The sequence below is a fragment of the Lepisosteus platostomus genome, unplaced genomic scaffold (genome assembly GCF_059453375.1).
Source record: "Lepisosteus platostomus isolate fLepPlt1 unplaced genomic scaffold, fLepPlt1.hap1 Scaffold_70_H1, whole genome shotgun sequence".
In the NCBI taxonomy this organism is placed as follows: domain Eukaryota; kingdom Metazoa; phylum Chordata; class Actinopteri; order Semionotiformes; family Lepisosteidae; genus Lepisosteus; species Lepisosteus platostomus.
The window spans coordinates 1-20,190 of NW_028291682.1; the positions used below are offsets into that span (position 1 = coordinate 1).

Consider the following 20,190-nt stretch of genomic DNA (forward strand, 5'->3'; position numbering starts at 1 on the left):
GACCCTGGCTCCGAATCCCAGCGGTGCCTTTTTTGTTCTGTCTTCTCGAACAGAACTGGTCATTATGGACAACCGCCTACGGCTAGACTTAATTAAATGCAAGCATTCATTTCCTGTCTTGAACAACTTGTTTTTCTTATAATGGATGCAACTTGCAAAACATGAAATACAAACCTTGCTAATCAGCACTCGCGGCTGGCAAAAAAAAAAAGAAGTCAGCAATGTTTTTTTCTTTAACCTTAACCCTTCTAATGGAGAAGAGTTAAACGACCGAGTCTATGCAGCTTAAACGGTGCGCACGTCGGGTTCTTAGCTGAAAGGGTGGTAAATCACGCTCACCCCAGTCCTTAATCTTTTAAAGAGGATACAAAATTGAACCTAGTCGCCACATCACATACATCCTGATCAATGATAAAAAGGTAACATCTATCCTCGCTCCAAAGTAAATCTCACGTTGAGGGCATATTTGTTTTCAATTTACCATGAGTCGGGCTCGGCTGCACAGAGGCGAGAGCAGAGCAATGAGGTCACGGGGACAGGGGAGTCACACGCTGGCTGTTTGAACACGCGGAAGATCACTGAGGGATCCACAGTATGTGGACCCTCCGTGCGCCATCAGTCCGCACTCCGGACTCTGAATCCTGCCATCCGAGTTAAGATCTCGGCGGAACCTGAGGCGCAGTTCCTTCTTAAAACGTAATCTGGTGAGCATTTCTAGAATCGTACTTGTATAGATGCAGCCTTTAATGTGTTGCTAGGTTAAAATTGATGACTTCTTGAACTTCAGTAGGCAACTGCCCTCTTGATTTCGGATTTAATTTCTTTATTACAGGGGCACTTTTATGAAGACAGAGTCATGTTCAGGTACTTTGCTTGATGGAGGAAGCTCATTTCGGACTCTGTGATCTGCTCACCTGGAAAGGTCTGCTGTACTACTACAAGAGAGAAGTAGAGTCTGGAAGAAGGGACAATTTTATGATGCTTTGGAAGATAATGTTTTTTTTTCTTTGAAATCGAAATGAATCAGAATATCAGTGCAAAAGACAGACTCTTGGTTTGGTTTAAAGAGATATGGTTTTAAAACAGACAAAATGTAGAAAACAGGTGTTTCTCACTTTTGGTAAAGAATGGACCGGGGGTAATATTTTACTAGTTGCAGTGCTGATCTCACTGGGTTACAGTCCTGCAGTGTCACACCGGGGCCAGTGGCGCAATGGATAACGCGTCTGACTACGGATCAGGAGATTGCGGGTTGGACTCCTGCCTGGCTCGGGTCGTTTTTAAACGCATCGGGCTACTCCCTAAGTAGTCTGTGCTACTTACTGCATTGCAATCGTACCCAGTAAGAGATTTCCTTCATGTAAATGAACTGCACCTGACAGCTTTAGAAAAACACCTGGGCTCAGTACGGTGCTGAGAGCTCAGCGTTGCTGTTCTAATTAGCACGCACTGCATCGGCTATGAGCCCGAACTTTTCAATTATTCCGATCAGTAAGTCAACACGTAGTCCACATGAACGGTAGAAATATTCTCTTGTCTGTCTCTTGTTTGTATAGAACTGAATGTCCCTGACAATGTACTGTTAGTTTTAATTGAAGAACGGCACTTGTGTTCAAATATACCAGACAAGTTTATGTAACTGCTCATGCGACACTCAGTTGTAATTAGTCAAGAAATAAAGTCGAACAACAGCTGCGGGTTTGATTCTGAACGTATGAGATTGCAGCGCCTTTTACTTCCATTGACAAATGACAGAGATTCGAAGAGAGATCCTTCAGACCAGCAAGCAAACCCACGGCTATTTCGGTTTTCTATCTAGGCAACGTTGGTGTCTGCAATAGCATACATGAAAGCGTGATGCAATTTCTGTGGCTACATTTGTTGCACGTCATGCACAGTAAGAGTGTTTCTAACACCAAATAAAAAGTCAACAATTAGCGATCACGCCTTCTCCTCAGTTAACCCACTGAAACCCTTGCTGTTAACAGTTGTTTACTGCGTGCTTTAGGAGCACCTACATATCGTGTCGGTTCTTTCAGCTTTATTCATTAGGTTTTCAAAGGCATAAGCAGAGCACCAGAGGTGCGAAGGCAAAGTGTGTGGTTATCTGAAGAATTGATGTCCATGGCAGCGGGGCCAAGCGATTTAGCGTTGTTATAGTACCAGGAAAGGAGAAGCGGCACTTCGCCTCTGCCGCGCAGGCACAAGGCGACGTGCGGCAGACGCCGGAGTCGGCAGGTTTCGAACCTGCGCGGGGAAGCCCCAACGCATTTCGAGCCCATCGCCTTAACCACTCGACCACGACAAAAGCGAGCCCGCCGCCGCCGCATTCCTCCTATAATCAAACACGGACTGCGAGGTGGCTGCGGATACCTTTTTAAAGTTGCTCTCCGTTAAAAACAAAATACCTTTCACAAGATACGTGCCGGCAGACAGACACGCCTCAGAGGGTTTAAGGCTGGCTTCACGTTCAAATGATAAAGTCCCCCCGTCCGGATGTCAAAATGCAACTTTGGCAGACAGAACAAACATCAACAAACCACAAATGTGGACAAGGATTTTACAAGCTGCACCACACTGCACTTTCAAAAGCATTTACGTTCGTCTTAGACGCAGGACTTGCCTTTGATTTGCGCGCTTACGAACGCCATGGAAAACGAAACAAAACTAAAGCCCTCAGCTCCTGCACGTGATTATAATGCCGTTACGTGTCGAAGCAGTAATTGACGTCATCCTACCACTGCAACACGGGGAATAGAGAGAAATGAGCACACGCTACGAATCGTCTCAATCACTCCCTAGAGTCGTAAGGCGCATTGAAGGGTGCACCCCCATCATTAATCGTTGCGCCTCTGTGAAAGGAAAGCTCTTGGGCAGTCTTTGAAACAGCTCGGATGAAACACTTGATTGCTTCCATGTGCATCTGGAGCCCACTTCTTATTTTCACTTCACGCCGCCCAAAGCATTTCTAAAACAGGAGATTCGCGTTTGGGAATGCGCCCTGCCCTACAAATAAAACAGGTCTACGGGTCTGAAACCTGCTCCACGGAAAACAGCTCTGTTGCGCTTTTGATCAAAGGGAGATTCGCTGTTCTTACTTTTTGATGACATAACACCCAAAGGGGCTTCTTTGGAGCTGGATTCCAACCAGCATCCTTAAGTTTCTTGGCGGTATCCTTTACAGTCCTCTGTTCGGTCGACAAGGGACTGAAGGGGGCAGCTTTCCTCACACATACAGTGCAATGTACTGTAGTGTTCCCCTTCATTGAATTCGCAGTTCTGCATCAGACCTCTAACTCGTTTCCTTAGCTTGGATTTAAGCCACGAAGCAGGCTTCTACTGTATAAGGAATCACAAACTATTTGAGAGGCCACCATCCCAGGGGGAACTGACAAAGTCTATCCCTAAACACCTAGCGCGGTCTCTCGAGAGACTGTCAAAAATCGCTTTCTCCGTTTGCGTTGCAAGTAAGTGAAAACGCGGTCTCAACCCAGAGCCACTTGGCAGCAGCGACACGAAAATACCGTTACTGTTACTGCTCGATACCGACGTTAGCCTACTATACCATGTTCAGCCACCGCTAGAAAATGCACGGCTCTAGAACCGGAGCAAACGACAGGAGGGCCAACGCCGAACGGGCACACATGGAGCGCGACGAGAATGGGATTCGAACCCATGCGTGCGGAGCACAATGGATTAGCAGTCCATCGCCTTAACCACTCGGCCACCTCGTCGAGGGATCTGGGCTGTCCGGACATGGGTTGGCGCGCTCCAGATGATCTTTTTCTTTTTTTTCCCCCGTACTCGAGGGTCATTTTCCTGTTCCACATGCGATTTCAACATTTTCCTTGGGAGATGTCAAGCCAGCAAGCCACTGCTGTGGTTCAGTGGCCAGTGTGGAGTTCAGTGGCCCTGTTGTACACAGAAAGCACATTGAGCTCCTTGGACATGAAAAGTTCCAGATAAAAGCCATTTGTCACCCTTTCTCTTGGTGTTGATGTTGCTATTATATGTAAAGGTGGCAACTTGCTCAGCGAGCAGGCGGAGCACACACCGAATGCAGATGTGTCTGAGTGGTGTGTCCAAGTGGCTGTCAAAGGACAGCTCTCCTGGGGCGCCGTGGCTTAGTTGCTTAAGGTGCCTGTCTAGTAAACAGGAGACCCTGGCTCCGAATCCCAGCGGTGCCTTTTTTGTTCTGTCTTCTCGAACAGAACTGGTCATTATGGACAACCGCCTACGGCTAGACTTAATTAAATGCAAGCATTCATTTCCTGTCTTGAACAACTTGTTTTTCTTATAATGGATGCAACTTGCAAAACATGAAATACAAACCTTGCTAATCAGCACTCGCGGCTGGCAAAAAAAAAAAGAAGTCAGCAATGTTTTTTTCTTTAACCTTAACCCTTCTAATGGAGAAGAGTTAAACGACCGAGTCTATGCAGCTTAAACGGTGCGCACGTCGGGTTCTTAGCTGAAAGGGTGGTAAATCACGCTCACCCCAGTCCTTAATCTTTTAAAGAGGATACAAAATTGAACCTAGTCGCCACATCACATACATCCTGATCAATGATAAAAAGGTAACATCTATCCTCGCTCCAAAGTAAATCTCACGTTGAGGGCATATTTGTTTTCAATTTACCATGAGTCGGGCTCGGCTGCACAGAGGCGAGAGCAGAGCAATGAGGTCACGGGGACAGGGGAGTCACACGCTGGCTGTTTGAACACGCGGAAGATCACTGAGGGATCCACAGTATGTGGACCCTCCGTGCGCCATCAGTCCGCACTCCGGACTCTGAATCCTGCCATCCGAGTTAAGATCTCGGCGGAACCTGAGGCGCAGTTCCTTCTTAAAACGTAATCTGGTGAGCATTTCTAGAATCGTACTTGTATAGATGCAGCCTTTAATGTGTTGCTAGGTTAAAATTGATGACTTCTTGAACTTCAGTAGGCAACTGCCCTCTTGATTTCGGATTTAATTTCTTTATTACAGGGGCACTTTTATGAAGACAGAGTCATGTTCAGGTACTTTGCTTGATGGAGGAAGCTCATTTCGGACTCTGTGATCTGCTCACCTGGAAAGGTCTGCTGTACTACTACAAGAGAGAAGTAGAGTCTGGAAGAAGGGACAATTTTATGATGCTTTGGAAGATAATGTTTTTTTTTCTTTGAAATCGAAATGAATCAGAATATCAGTGCAAAAGACAGACTCTTGGTTTGGTTTAAAGAGATATGGTTTTAAAACAGACAAAATGTAGAAAACAGGTGTTTCTCACTTTTGGTAAAGAATGGAACGGGGGTAATATTTTACTAGTTGCAGTGCTGATCTCACTGGGTTACAGTCCTGCAGTGTCACACCGGGGCCAGTGGCGCAATGGATAACGCGTCTGACTACGGATCAGGAGATTGCGGGTTGGACTCCTGCCTGGCTCGGGTCGTTTTTAAACGCATCGGGCTACTCCCTAAGTAGTCTGTGCTACTTACTGCATTGCAATCGTACCCAGTAAGAGATTTCCTTCATGTAAATGAACTGCACCTGACAGCTTTAGAAAAACACCTGGGCTCAGTACGGTGCTGAGAGCTCAGCGTTGCTGTTCTAATTAGCACGCACTGCATCGGCTATGAGCCCGAACTTTTCAATTATTCCGATCAGTAAGTCAACACGTAGTCCACATGAACGGTAGAAATATTCTCTTGTCTGTCTCTTGTTTGTATAGAACTGAATGTCCCTGACAATGTACTGTTAGTTTTAATTGAAGAACGGCACCTGTGTTCAAATATACCAGACAAGTTTATGTAACTGCTCATGCGACACTCAGTTGTAATTAGTCAAGAAATAAAGTCGAACAACAGCTGCGGGTTTGATTCTGAACGTATGAGATTGCAGCGCCTTTTACTTCCATTGACAAATGACAGAGATTCGAAGAGAGATCCTTCAGACCAGCAAGCAAACCCACGGCTATTTCGGTTTTCTATCTAGGCAACGTTGGTGTCTGCAATAGCATACATGAAAGCGTGATGCAATTTCTGTGGCTACATTTGTTGCACGTCATGCACAGTAAGAGTGTTTCTAACACCAAATAAAAAGTCAACAATTAGCGATCACGCCTTCTCCTCAGTTAACCCACTGAAACCCTTGCTGTTAACAGTTGTTTACTGCGTGCTTTAGGAGCACCTACATATCGTGTCGGTTCTTTCAGCTTTATTCATTAGGTTTTCAAAGGCATAAGCAGAGCACCAGAGGTGCGAAGGCAAAGTGTGTGGTTATCTGAAGAATTGATGTCCATGGCAGCGGGGCCAAGCGATTTAGCGTTGTTATAGTACCAGGAAAGGAGAAGCGGCACTTCGCCTCTGCCGCGCAGGCACAAGGCGACGTGCGGCAGACGCCGGAGTCGGCAGGTTTCGAACCTGCGCGGGGAAGCCCCAACGCATTTCGAGCCCATCGCCTTAACCACTCGACCACGACAAAAGCGAGCCCGCCGCCGCCGCATTCCTCCTATAATCAAACACGGACTGCGAGGTGGCTGCGGATACCTTTTTAAAGTTGCTCTCCGTTAAAAACAAAATACCTTTCACAAGATACGTGCCGGCAGACAGACACGCCTCAGAGGGTTTAAGGCTGGCTTCACGTTCAAATGATAAAGTCCCCCCGTCCGGATGTCAAAATGCAACTTTGGCAGACAGAACAAACATCAACAAACCACAAATGTGGACAAGGATTTTACAAGCTGCACCACACTGCACTTTCAAAAGCATTTACGTTCGTCTTAGACGCAGGACTTGCCTTTGATTTGCGCGCTTACGAACGCCATGGAAAACGAAACAAAACTAAAGCCCTCAGCTCCTGCACGTGATTATAATGCCGTTACGTGTCGAAGCAGTAATTGACGTCATCCTACCACTGCAACACGGGGAATAGAGAGAAATGAGCACACGCTACGAATCGTCTCAATCACTCCCTAGAGTCGTAAGGCGCATTGAAGGGTGCACCCCCATCATTAATCGTTGCGCCTCTGTGAAAGGAAAGCTCTTGGGCAGTCTTTGAAACAGCTCGGATGAAACACTTGATTGCTTCCATGTGCATCTGGAGCCCACTTCTTATTTTCACTTCACGCCGCCCAAAGCATTTCTAAAACAGGAGATTCGCGTTTGGGAATGCGCCCTGCCCTACAAATAAAACAGGTCTACGGGTCTGAAACCTGCTCCACGGAAAACAGCTCTGTTGCGCTTTTGATCAAAGGGAGATTCGCTGTTCTTACTTTTTGATGACATAACACCCAAAGGGGCTTCTTTGGAGCTGGATTCCAACCAGCATCCTTAAGTTTCTTGGCGGTATCCTTTACAGTCCTCTGTTCGGTCGACAAGGGACTGAAGGGGGCAGCTTTCCTCACACATACAGTGCAATGTACTGTAGTGTTCCCCTTCATTGAATTCGCAGTTCTGCATCAGACCTCTAACTCGTTTCCTTAGCTTGGATTTAAGCCACGAAGCAGGCTTCTACTGTATAAGGAATCACAAACTATTTGAGAGGCCACCATCCCAGGGGGAACTGACAAAGTCTATCCCTAAACACCTAGCGCGGTCTCTCGAGAGACTGTCAAAAATCGCTTTCTCCGTTTGCGTTGCAAGTAAGTGAAAACGCGGTCTCAACCCAGAGCCACTTGGCAGCAGCGACACGAAAATACCGTTACTGTTACTGCTCGATACCGACGTTAGCCTACTATACCATGTTCAGCCACCGCTAGAAAATGCACGGCTCTAGAACCGGAGCAAACGACAGGAGGGCCAACGCCGAACGGGCACACATGGAGCGCGACGAGAATGGGATTCGAACCCATGCGTGCGGAGCACAATGGATTAGCAGTCCATCGCCTTAACCACTCGGCCACCTCGTCGAGGGATCTGGGCTGTCCGGACATGGGTTGGCGCGCTCCAGATGATCTTTTTCTTTTTTTTCCCCCGTACTCGAGGGTCATTTTCCTGTTCCACATGCGATTTCAACATTTTCCTTGGGAGATGTCAAGCCAGCAAGCCACTGCTGTGGTTCAGTGGCCAGTGTGGAGTTCAGTGGCCCTGTTGTACACAGAAAGCACATTGAGCTCCTTGGACATGAAAAGTTCCAGATAAAAGCCATTTGTCACCCTTTCTCTTGGTGTTGATGTTGCTATTATATGTAAAGGTGGCAACTTGCTCAGCGAGCAGGCGGAGCACACACCGAATGCAGATGTGTCTGAGTGGTGTGTCCAAGTGGCTGTCAAAGGACAGCTCTCCTGGGGCGCCGTGGCTTAGTTGCTTAAGGTGCCTGTCTAGTAAACAGGAGACCCTGGCTCCGAATCCCAGCGGTGCCTTTTTTGTTCTGTCTTCTCGAACAGAACTGGTCATTATGGACAACCGCCTACGGCTAGACTTAATTAAATGCAAGCATTCATTTCCTGTCTTGAACAACTTGTTTTTCTTATAATGGATGCAACTTGCAAAACATGAAATACAAACCTTGCTAATCAGCACTCGCGGCTGGCAAAAAAAAAAAGAAGTCAGCAATGTTTTTTTCTTTAACCTTAACCCTTCTAATGGAGAAGAGTTAAACGACCGAGTCTATGCAGCTTAAACGGTGCGCACGTCGGGTTCTTAGCTGAAAGGGTGGTAAATCACGCTCACCCCAGTCCTTAATCTTTTAAAGAGGATACAAAATTGAACCTAGTCGCCACATCACATACATCCTGATCAATGATAAAAAGGTAACATCTATCCTCGCTCCAAAGTAAATCTCACGTTGAGGGCATATTTGTTTTCAATTTACCATGAGTCGGGCTCGGCTGCACAGAGGCGAGAGCAGAGCAATGAGGTCACGGGGACAGGGGAGTCACACGCTGGCTGTTTGAACACGCGGAAGATCACTGAGGGATCCACAGTATGTGGACCCTCCGTGCGCCATCAGTCCGCACTCCGGACTCTGAATCCTGCCATCCGAGTTAAGATCTCGGCGGAACCTGAGGCGCAGTTCCTTCTTAAAACGTAATCTGGTGAGCATTTCTAGAATCGTACTTGTATAGATGCAGCCTTTAATGTGTTGCTAGGTTAAAATTGATGACTTCTTGAACTTCAGTAGGCAACTGCCCTCTTGATTTCGGATTTAATTTCTTTATTACAGGGGCACTTTTATGAAGACAGAGTCATGTTCAGGTACTTTGCTTGATGGAGGAAGCTCATTTCGGACTCTGTGATCTGCTCACCTGGAAAGGTCTGCTGTACTACTACAAGAGAGAAGTAGAGTCTGGAAGAAGGGACAATTTTATGATGCTTTGGAAGATAATGTTTTTTTTTCTTTGAAATCGAAATGAATCAGAATATCAGTGCAAAAGACAGACTCTTGGTTTGGTTTAAAGAGATATGGTTTTAAAACAGACAAAATGTAGAAAACAGGTGTTTCTCACTTTTGGTAAAGAATGGACCGGGGGTAATATTTTACTAGTTGCAGTGCTGATCTCACTGGGTTACAGTCCTGCAGTGTCACACCGGGGCCAGTGGCGCAATGGATAACGCGTCTGACTACGGATCAGGAGATTGCGGGTTGGACTCCTGCCTGGCTCGGGTCGTTTTTAAACGCATCGGGCTACTCCCTAAGTAGTCTGTGCTACTTACTGCATTGCAATCGTACCCAGTAAGAGATTTCCTTCATGTAAATGAACTGCACCTGACAGCTTTAGAAAAACACCTGGGCTCAGTACGGTGCTGAGAGCTCAGCGTTGCTGTTCTAATTAGCACGCACTGCATCGGCTATGAGCCCGAACTTTTCAATTATTCCGATCAGTAAGTCAACACGTAGTCCACATGAACGGTAGAAATATTCTCTTGTCTGTCTCTTGTTTGTATAGAACTGAATGTCCCTGACAATGTACTGTTAGTTTTAATTGAAGAACGGCACCTGTGTTCAAATATACCAGACAAGTTTATGTAACTGCTCATGCGACACTCAGTTGTAATTAGTCAAGAAATAAAGTCGAACAACAGCTGCGGGTTTGATTCTGAACGTATGAGATTGCAGCGCCTTTTACTTCCATTGACAAATGACAGAGATTCGAAGAGAGATCCTTCAGACCAGCAAGCAAACCCACGGCTATTTCGGTTTTCTATCTAGGCAACGTTGGTGTCTGCAATAGCATACATGAAAGCGTGATGCAATTTCTGTGGCTACATTTGTTGCACGTCATGCACAGTAAGAGTGTTTCTAACACCAAATAAAAAGTCAACAATTAGCGATCACGCCTTCTCCTCAGTTAACCCACTGAAACCCTTGCTGTTAACAGTTGTTTACTGCGTGCTTTAGGAGCACCTACATATCGTGTCGGTTCTTTCAGCTTTATTCATTAGGTTTTCAAAGGCATAAGCAGAGCACCAGAGGTGCGAAGGCAAAGTGTGTGGTTATCTGAAGAATTGATGTCCATGGCAGCGGGGCCAAGCGATTTAGCGTTGTTATAGTACCAGGAAAGGAGAAGCGGCACTTCGCCTCTGCCGCGCAGGCACAAGGCGACGTGCGGCAGACGCCGGAGTCGGCAGGTTTCGAACCTGCGCGGGGAAGCCCCAACGCATTTCGAGCCCATCGCCTTAACCACTCGACCACGACAAAAGCGAGCCCGCCGCCGCCGCATTCCTCCTATAATCAAACACGGACTGCGAGGTGGCTGCGGATACCTTTTTAAAGTTGCTCTCCGTTAAAAACAAAATACCTTTCACAAGATACGTGCCGGCAGACAGACACGCCTCAGAGGGTTTAAGGCTGGCTTCACGTTCAAATGATAAAGTCCCCCCGTCCGGATGTCAAAATGCAACTTTGGCAGACAGAACAAACATCAACAAACCACAAATGTGGACAAGGATTTTACAAGCTGCACCACACTGCACTTTCAAAAGCATTTACGTTCGTCTTAGACGCAGGACTTGCCTTTGATTTGCGCGCTTACGAACGCCATGGAAAACGAAACAAAACTAAAGCCCTCAGCTCCTGCACGTGATTATAATGCCGTTACGTGTCGAAGCAGTAATTGACGTCATCCTACCACTGCAACACGGGGAATAGAGAGAAATGAGCACACGCTACGAATCGTCTCAATCACTCCCTAGAGTCGTAAGGCGCATTGAAGGGTGCACCCCCATCATTAATCGTTGCGCCTCTGTGAAAGGAAAGCTCTTGGGCAGTCTTTGAAACAGCTCGGATGAAACACTTGATTGCTTCCATGTGCATCTGGAGCCCACTTCTTATTTTCACTTCACGCCGCCCAAAGCATTTCTAAAACAGGAGATTCGCGTTTGGGAATGCGCCCTGCCCTACAAATAAAACAGGTCTACGGGTCTGAAACCTGCTCCACGGAAAACAGCTCTGTTGCGCTTTTGATCAAAGGGAGATTCGCTGTTCTTACTTTTTGATGACATAACACCCAAAGGGGCTTCTTTGGAGCTGGATTCCAACCAGCATCCTTAAGTTTCTTGGCGGTATCCTTTACAGTCCTCTGTTCGGTCGACAAGGGACTGAAGGGGGCAGCTTTCCTCACACATACAGTGCAATGTACTGTAGTGTTCCCCTTCATTGAATTCGCAGTTCTGCATCAGACCTCTAACTCGTTTCCTTAGCTTGGATTTAAGCCACGAAGCAGGCTTCTACTGTATAAGGAATCACAAACTATTTGAGAGGCCACCATCCCAGGGGGAACTGACAAAGTCTATCCCTAAACACCTAGCGCGGTCTCTCGAGAGACTGTCAAAAATCGCTTTCTCCGTTTGCGTTGCAAGTAAGTGAAAACGCGGTCTCAACCCAGAGCCACTTGGCAGCAGCGACACGAAAATACCGTTACTGTTACTGCTCGATACCGACGTTAGCCTACTATACCATGTTCAGCCACCGCTAGAAAATGCACGGCTCTAGAACCGGAGCAAACGACAGGAGGGCCAACGCCGAACGGGCACACATGGAGCGCGACGAGAATGGGATTCGAACCCATGCGTGCGGAGCACAATGGATTAGCAGTCCATCGCCTTAACCACTCGGCCACCTCGTCGAGGGATCTGGGCTGTCCGGACATGGGTTGGCGCGCTCCAGATGATCTTTTTCTTTTTTTTCCCCCGTACTCGAGGGTCATTTTCCTGTTCCACATGCGATTTCAACATTTTCCTTGGGAGATGTCAAGCCAGCAAGCCACTGCTGTGGTTCAGTGGCCAGTGTGGAGTTCAGTGGCCCTGTTGTACACAGAAAGCACATTGAGCTCCTTGGACATGAAAAGTTCCAGATAAAAGCCATTTGTCACCCTTTCTCTTGGTGTTGATGTTGCTATTATATGTAAAGGTGGCAACTTGCTCAGCGAGCAGGCGGAGCACACACCGAATGCAGATGTGTCTGAGTGGTGTGTCCAAGTGGCTGTCAAAGGACAGCTCTCCTGGGGCGCCGTGGCTTAGTTGCTTAAGGTGCCTGTCTAGTAAACAGGAGACCCTGGCTCCGAATCCCAGCGGTGCCTTTTTTGTTCTGTCTTCTCGAACAGAACTGGTCATTATGGACAACCGCCTACGGCTAGACTTAATTAAATGCAAGCATTCATTTCCTGTCTTGAACAACTTGTTTTTCTTATAATGGATGCAACTTGCAAAACATGAAATACAAACCTTGCTAATCAGCACTCGCGGCTGGCAAAAAAAAAAAGAAGTCAGCAATGTTTTTTTCTTTAACCTTAACCCTTCTAATGGAGAAGAGTTAAACGACCGAGTCTATGCAGCTTAAACGGTGCGCACGTCGGGTTCTTAGCTGAAAGGGTGGTAAATCACGCTCACCCCAGTCCTTAATCTTTTAAAGAGGATACAAAATTGAACCTAGTCGCCACATCACATACATCCTGATCAATGATAAAAAGGTAACATCTATCCTCGCTCCAAAGTAAATCTCACGTTGAGGGCATATTTGTTTTCAATTTACCATGAGTCGGGCTCGGCTGCACAGAGGCGAGAGCAGAGCAATGAGGTCACGGGGACAGGGGAGTCACACGCTGGCTGTTTGAACACGCGGAAGATCACTGAGGGATCCACAGTATGTGGACCCTCCGTGCGCCATCAGTCCGCACTCCGGACTCTGAATCCTGCCATCCGAGTTAAGATCTCGGCGGAACCTGAGGCGCAGTTCCTTCTTAAAACGTAATCTGGTGAGCATTTCTAGAATCGTACTTGTATAGATGCAGCCTTTAATGTGTTGCTAGGTTAAAATTGATGACTTCTTGAACTTCAGTAGGCAACTGCCCTCTTGATTTCGGATTTAATTTCTTTATTACAGGGGCACTTTTATGAAGACAGAGTCATGTTCAGGTACTTTGCTTGATGGAGGAAGCTCATTTCGGACTCTGTGATCTGCTCACCTGGAAAGGTCTGCTGTACTACTACAAGAGAGAAGTAGAGTCTGGAAGAAGGGACAATTTTATGATGCTTTGGAAGATAATGTTTTTTTTTCTTTGAAATCGAAATGAATCAGAATATCAGTGCAAAAGACAGACTCTTGGTTTGGTTTAAAGAGATATGGTTTTAAAACAGACAAAATGTAGAAAACAGGTGTTTCTCACTTTTGGTAAAGAATGGACCGGGGGTAATATTTTACTAGTTGCAGTGCTGATCTCACTGGGTTACAGTCCTGCAGTGTCACACCGGGGCCAGTGGCGCAATGGATAACGCGTCTGACTACGGATCAGGAGATTGCGGGTTGGACTCCTGCCTGGCTCGGGTCGTTTTTAAACGCATCGGGCTACTCCCTAAGTAGTCTGTGCTACTTACTGCATTGCAATCGTACCCAGTAAGAGATTTCCTTCATGTAAATGAACTGCACCTGACAGCTTTAGAAAAACACCTGGGCTCAGTACGGTGCTGAGAGCTCAGCGTTGCTGTTCTAATTAGCACGCACTGCATCGGCTATGAGCCCGAACTTTTCAATTATTCCGATCAGTAAGTCAACACGTAGTCCACATGAACGGTAGAAATATTCTCTTGTCTGTCTCTTGTTTGTATAGAACTGAATGTCCCTGACAATGTACTGTTAGTTTTAATTGAAGAACGGCACCTGTGTTCAAATATACCAGACAAGTTTATGTAACTGCTCATGCGACACTCAGTTGTAATTAGTCAAGAAATAAAGTCGAACAACAGCTGCGGGTTTGATTCTGAACGTATGAGATTGCAGCGCCTTTTACTTCCATTGACAAATGACAGAGATTCGAAGAGAGATCCTTCAGACCAGCAAGCAAACCCACGGCTATTTCGGTTTTCTATCTAGGCAACGTTGGTGTCTGCAATAGCATACATGAAAGCGTGATGCAATTTCTGTGGCTACATTTGTTGCACGTCATGCACAGTAAGAGTGTTTCTAACACCAAATAAAAAGTCAACAATTAGCGATCACGCCTTCTCCTCAGTTAACCCACTGAAACCCTTGCTGTTAACAGTTGTTTACTGCGTGCTTTAGGAGCACCTACATATCGTGTCGGTTCTTTCAGCTTTATTCATTAGGTTTTCAAAGGCATAAGCAGAGCACCAGAGGTGCGAAGGCAAAGTGTGTGGTTATCTGAAGAATTGATGTCCATGGCAGCGGGGCCAAGCGATTTAGCGTTGTTATAGTACCAGGAAAGGAGAAGCGGCACTTCGCCTCTGCCGCGCAGGCACAAGGCGACGTGCGGCAGACGCCGGAGTCGGCAGGTTTCGAACCTGCGCGGGGAAGCCCCAACGCATTTCGAGCCCATCGCCTTAACCACTCGACCACGACAAAAGCGAGCCCGCCGCCGCCGCATTCCTCCTATAATCAAACACGGACTGCGAGGTGGCTGCGGATACCTTTTTAAAGTTGCTCTCCGTTAAAAACAAAATACCTTTCACAAGATACGTGCCGGCAGACAGACACGCCTCAGAGGGTTTAAGGCTGGCTTCACGTTCAAATGATAAAGTCCCCCCGTCCGGATGTCAAAATGCAACTTTGGCAGACAGAACAAACATCAACAAACCACAAATGTGGACAAGGATTTTACAAGCTGCACCACACTGCACTTTCAAAAGCATTTACGTTCGTCTTAGACGCAGGACTTGCCTTTGATTTGCGCGCTTACGAACGCCATGGAAAACGAAACAAAACTAAAGCCCTCAGCTCCTGCACGTGATTATAATGCCGTTACGTGTCGAAGCAGTAATTGACGTCATCCTACCACTGCAACACGGGGAATAGAGAGAAATGAGCACACGCTACGAATCGTCTCAATCACTCCCTAGAGTCGTAAGGCGCATTGAAGGGTGCACCCCCATCATTAATCGTTGCGCCTCTGTGAAAGGAAAGCTCTTGGGCAGTCTTTGAAACAGCTCGGATGAAACACTTGATTGCTTCCATGTGCATCTGGAGCCCACTTCTTATTTTCACTTCACGCCGCCCAAAGCATTTCTAAAACAGGAGATTCGCGTTTGGGAATGCGCCCTGCCCTACAAATAAAACAGGTCTACGGGTCTGAAACCTGCTCCACGGAAAACAGCTCTGTTGCGCTTTTGATCAAAGGGAGATTCGCTGTTCTTACTTTTTGATGACATAACACCCAAAGGGGCTTCTTTGGAGCTGGATTCCAACCAGCATCCTTAAGTTTCTTGGCGGTATCCTTTACAGTCCTCTGTTCGGTCGACAAGGGACTGAAGGGGGCAGCTTTCCTCACACATACAGTGCAATGTACTGTAGTGTTCCCCTTCATTGAATTCGCAGTTCTGCATCAGACCTCTAACTCGTTTCCTTAGCTTGGATTTAAGCCACGAAGCAGGCTTCTACTGTATAAGGAATCACAAACTATTTGAGAGGCCACCATCCCAGGGGGAACTGACAAAGTCTATCCCTAAACACCTAGCGCGGTCTCTCGAGAGACTGTCAAAAATCGCTTTCTCCGTTTGCGTTGCAAGTAAGTGAAAACGCGGTCTCAACCCAGAGCCACTTGGCAGCAGCGACACGAAAATACCGTTACTGTTACTGCTCGATACCGACGTTAGCCTACTATACCATGTTCAGCCACCGCTAGAAAATGCACGGCTCTAGAACCGGAGCAAACGACAGGAGGGCCAACGCCGAACGGGCACACATGGAGCGCGACGAGAATGGGATTCGAACCCATGCGTGCGGAGCACAATGGATTAGCAGTCCATCGCCTTAACCACTCGGCCACCTCGTCGAGGGATCTGGGCTGTCCGGACATGGGTTGGCGCGCTCCAGATGATCTTTTTCTTTTTTTTCCCCCGTACTCGAGGGTCATTTTCCTGTTCCACATGCGATTTCAACATTTTCCTTGGGAGATGTCAAGCCAGCAAGCCACTGCTGTGGTTCAGTGGCCAGTGTGGAGTTCAGTGGCCCTGTTGTACACAGAAAGCACATTGAGCTCCTTGGACATGAAAAGTTCCAGATAAAAGCCATTTGTCACCCTTTCTCTTGGTGTTGATGTTGCTATTATATGTAAAGGTGGCAACTTGCTCAGCGAGCAGGCGGAGCACACACCGAATGCAGATGTGTCTGAGTGGTGTGTCCAAGTGGCTGTCAAAGGACAGCTCTCCTGGGGCGCCGTGGCTTAGTTGCTTAAGGTGCCTGTCTAGTAAACAGGAGACCCTGGCTCCGAATCCCAGCGGTGCCTTTTTTGTTCTGTCTTCTCGAACAGAACTGGTCATTATGGACAACCGCCTACGGCTAGACTTAATTAAATGCAAGCATTCATTTCCTGTCTTGAACAACTTGTTTTTCTTATAATGGATGCAACTTGCAAAACATGAAATACAAACCTTGCTAATCAGCACTCGCGGCTGGCAAAAAAAAAAAGAAGTCAGCAATGTTTTTTTCTTTAACCTTAACCCTTCTAATGGAGAAGAGTTAAACGACCGAGTCTATGCAGCTTAAACGGTGCGCACGTCGGGTTCTTAGCTGAAAGGGTGGTAAATCACGCTCACCCCAGTCCTTAATCTTTTAAAGAGGATACAAAATTGAACCTAGTCGCCACATCACATACATCCTGATCAATGATAAAAAGGTAACATCTATCCTCGCTCCAAAGTAAATCTCACGTTGAGGGCATATTTGTTTTCAATTTACCATGAGTCGGGCTCGGCTGCACAGAGGCGAGAGCAGAGCAATGAGGTCACGGGGACAGGGGAGTCACACGCTGGCTGTTTGAACACGCGGAAGATCACTGAGGGATCCACAGTATGTGGACCCTCCGTGCGCCATCAGTCCGCACTCCGGACTCTGAATCCTGCCATCCGAGTTAAGATCTCGGCGGAACCTGAGGCGCAGTTCCTTCTTAAAACGTAATCTGGTGAGCATTTCTAGAATCGTACTTGTATAGATGCAGCCTTTAATGTGTTGCTAGGTTAAAATTGATGACTTCTTGAACTTCAGTAGGCAACTGCCCTCTTGATTTCGGATTTAATTTCTTTATTACAGGGGCACTTTTATGAAGACAGAGTCATGTTCAGGTACTTTGCTTGATGGAGGAAGCTCATTTCGGACTCTGTGATCTGCTCACCTGGAAAGGTCTGCTGTACTACTACAAGAGAGAAGTAGAGTCTGGAAGAAGGGACAATTTTATGATGCTTTGGAAGATAATGTTTTTTTTTCTTTGAAATCGAAATGAATCAGAATATCAGTGCAAAAGACAGACTCTTGGTTTGGTTTAAAGAGATATGGTTTTAAAACAGACAAAATGTAGAAAACAGGTGTTTCTCACTTTTGGTAAAGAATGGACCGGGGGTAATATTTTACTAGTTGCAGTGCTGATCTCACTGGGTTACAGTCCTGCAGTGTCACACCGGGGCCAGTGGCGCAATGGATAACGCGTCTGACTACGGATCAGGAGATTGCGGGTTGGACTCCTGCCTGGCTCGGGTCGTTTTTAAACGCATCGGGCTACTCCCTAAGTAGTCTGTGCTACTTACTGCATTGCAATCGTACCCAGTAAGAGATTTCCTTCATGTAAATGAACTGCACCTGACAGCTTTAGAAAAACACCTGGGCTCAGTACGGTGCTGAGAGCTCAGCGTTGCTGTTCTAATTAGCACGCACTGCATCGGCTATGAGCCCGAACTTTTCAATTATTCCGATCAGTAAGTCAACACGTAGTCCACATGAACGGTAGAAATATTCTCTTGTCTGTCTCTTGTTTGTATAGAACTGAATGTCCCTGACAATGTACTGTTAGTTTTAATTGAAGAACGGCACCTGTGTTCAAATATACCAGACAAGTTTATGTAACTGCTCATGCGACACTCAGTTGTAATTAGTCAAGAAATAAAGTCGAACAACAGCTGCGGGTTTGATTCTGAACGTATGAGATTGCAGCGCCTTTTACTTCCATTGACAAATGACAGAGATTCGAAGAGAGATCCTTCAGACCAGCAAGCAAACCCACGGCTATTTCGGTTTTCTATCTAGGCAACGTTGGTGTCTGCAATAGCATACATGAAAGCGTGATGCAATTTCTGTGGCTACATTTGTTGCACGTCATGCACAGTAAGAGTGTTTCTAACACCAAATAAAAAGTCAACAATTAGCGATCACGCCTTCTCCTCAGTTAACCCACTGAAACCCTTGCTGTTAACAGTTGTTTACTGCGTGCTTTAGGAGCACCTACATATCGTGTCGGTTCTTTCAGCTTTATTCATTAGGTTTTCAAAGGCATAAGCAGAGCACCAGAGGTGCGAAGGCAAAGTGTGTGGTTATCTGAAGAATTGATGTCCATGGCAGCGGGGCCAAGCGATTTAGCGTTGTTATAGTACCAGGAAAGGAGAAGCGGCACTTCGCCTCTGCCGCGCAGGCACAAGGCGACGTGCGGCAGACGCCGGAGTCGGCAGGTTTCGAACCTGCGCGGGGAAGCCCCAACGCATTTCGAGCCCATCGCCTTAACCACTCGACCACGACAAAAGCGAGCCCGCCGCCGCCGCATTCCTCCTATAATCAAACACGGACTGCGAGGTGGCTGCGGATACCTTTTTAAAGTTGCTCTCCGTTAAAAACAAAATACCTTTCACAAGATACGTGCCGGCAGACAGACACGCCTCAGAGGGTTTAAGGCTGGCTTCACGTTCAAATGATAAAGTCCCCCCGTCCGGATGTCAAAATGCAACTTTGGCAGACAGAACAAACATCAACAAACCACAAATGTGGACAAGGATTTTACAAGCTGCACCACACTGCACTTTCAAAAGCATTTACGTTCGTCTTAGACGCAGGACTTGCCTTTGATTTGCGCGCTTACGAACGCCATGGAAAACGAAACAAAACTAAAGCCCTCAGCTCCTGCACGTGATTATAATGCCGTTACGTGTCGAAGCAGTAATTGACGTCATCCTACCACTGCAACACGGGGAATAGAGAGAAATGAGCACACGCTACGAATCGTCTCAATCACTCCCTAGAGTCGTAAGGCGCATTGAAGGGTGCACCCCCATCATTAATCGTTGCGCCTCTGTGAAAGGAAAGCTCTTGGGCAGTCTTTGAAACAGCTCGGATGAAACACTTGATTGCTTCCATGTGCATCTGGAGCCCACTTCTTATTTTCACTTCACGCCGCCCAAAGCATTTCTAAAACAGGAGATTCGCGTTTGGGAATGCGCCCTGCCCTACAAATAAAACAGGTCTACGGGTCTGAAACCTGCTCCACGGAAAACAGCTCTGTTGCGCTTTTGATCAAAGGGAGATTCGCTGTTCTTACTTTTTGATGACATAACACCCAAAGGGGCTTCTTTGGAGCTGGATTCCAACCAGCATCCTTAAGTTTCTTGGCGGTATCCTTTACAGTCCTCTGTTCGGTCGACAAGGGACTGAAGGGGGCAGCTTTCCTCACACATACAGTGCAATGTACTGTAGTGTTCCCCTTCATTGAATTCGCAGTTCTGCATCAGACCTCTAACTCGTTTCCTTAGCTTGGATTTAAGCCACGAAGCAGGCTTCTACTGTATAAGGAATCACAAACTATTTGAGAGGCCACCATCCCAGGGGGAACTGACAAAGTCTATCCCTAAACACCTAGCGCGGTCTCTCGAGAGACTGTCAAAAATCGCTTTCTCCGTTTGCGTTGCAAGTAAGTGAAAACGCGGTCTCAACCCAGAGCCACTTGGCAGCAGCGACACGAAAATACCGTTACTGTTACTGCTCGATACCGACGTTAGCCT

General features: G+C 46.9%; 4 non-coding genes across 4 annotated transcripts; all 4 read right to left on the reverse strand.

Annotated features, from left to right (window-relative positions):
* Nucleotides 1-3,652: 3,652 nt before the first annotated feature.
* trnas-gcu (transfer RNA serine (anticodon GCU)) lies at nt 3,653-3,734 on the reverse strand. Its single transcript has one exon. It is a non-coding gene; the product is annotated as a tRNA-Ser (tRNA).
* A 4,076-nt stretch (nt 3,735-7,810) lies between these two features.
* trnas-gcu (transfer RNA serine (anticodon GCU)) lies at nt 7,811-7,892 on the reverse strand. Its single transcript has one exon. It is a non-coding gene; the product is annotated as a tRNA-Ser (tRNA).
* Nucleotides 7,893-11,968: 4,076 nt separating this feature from the next.
* trnas-gcu (transfer RNA serine (anticodon GCU)) lies at nt 11,969-12,050 on the reverse strand. The gene has a single exon. It is a non-coding gene; the product is annotated as a tRNA-Ser (tRNA).
* A 4,076-nt stretch (nt 12,051-16,126) lies between these two features.
* On the reverse strand, nt 16,127-16,208 carry trnas-gcu (transfer RNA serine (anticodon GCU)). Its single transcript has one exon. It is a non-coding gene; the product is annotated as a tRNA-Ser (tRNA).
* Nucleotides 16,209-20,190: the final 3,982 nt, after the last annotated feature.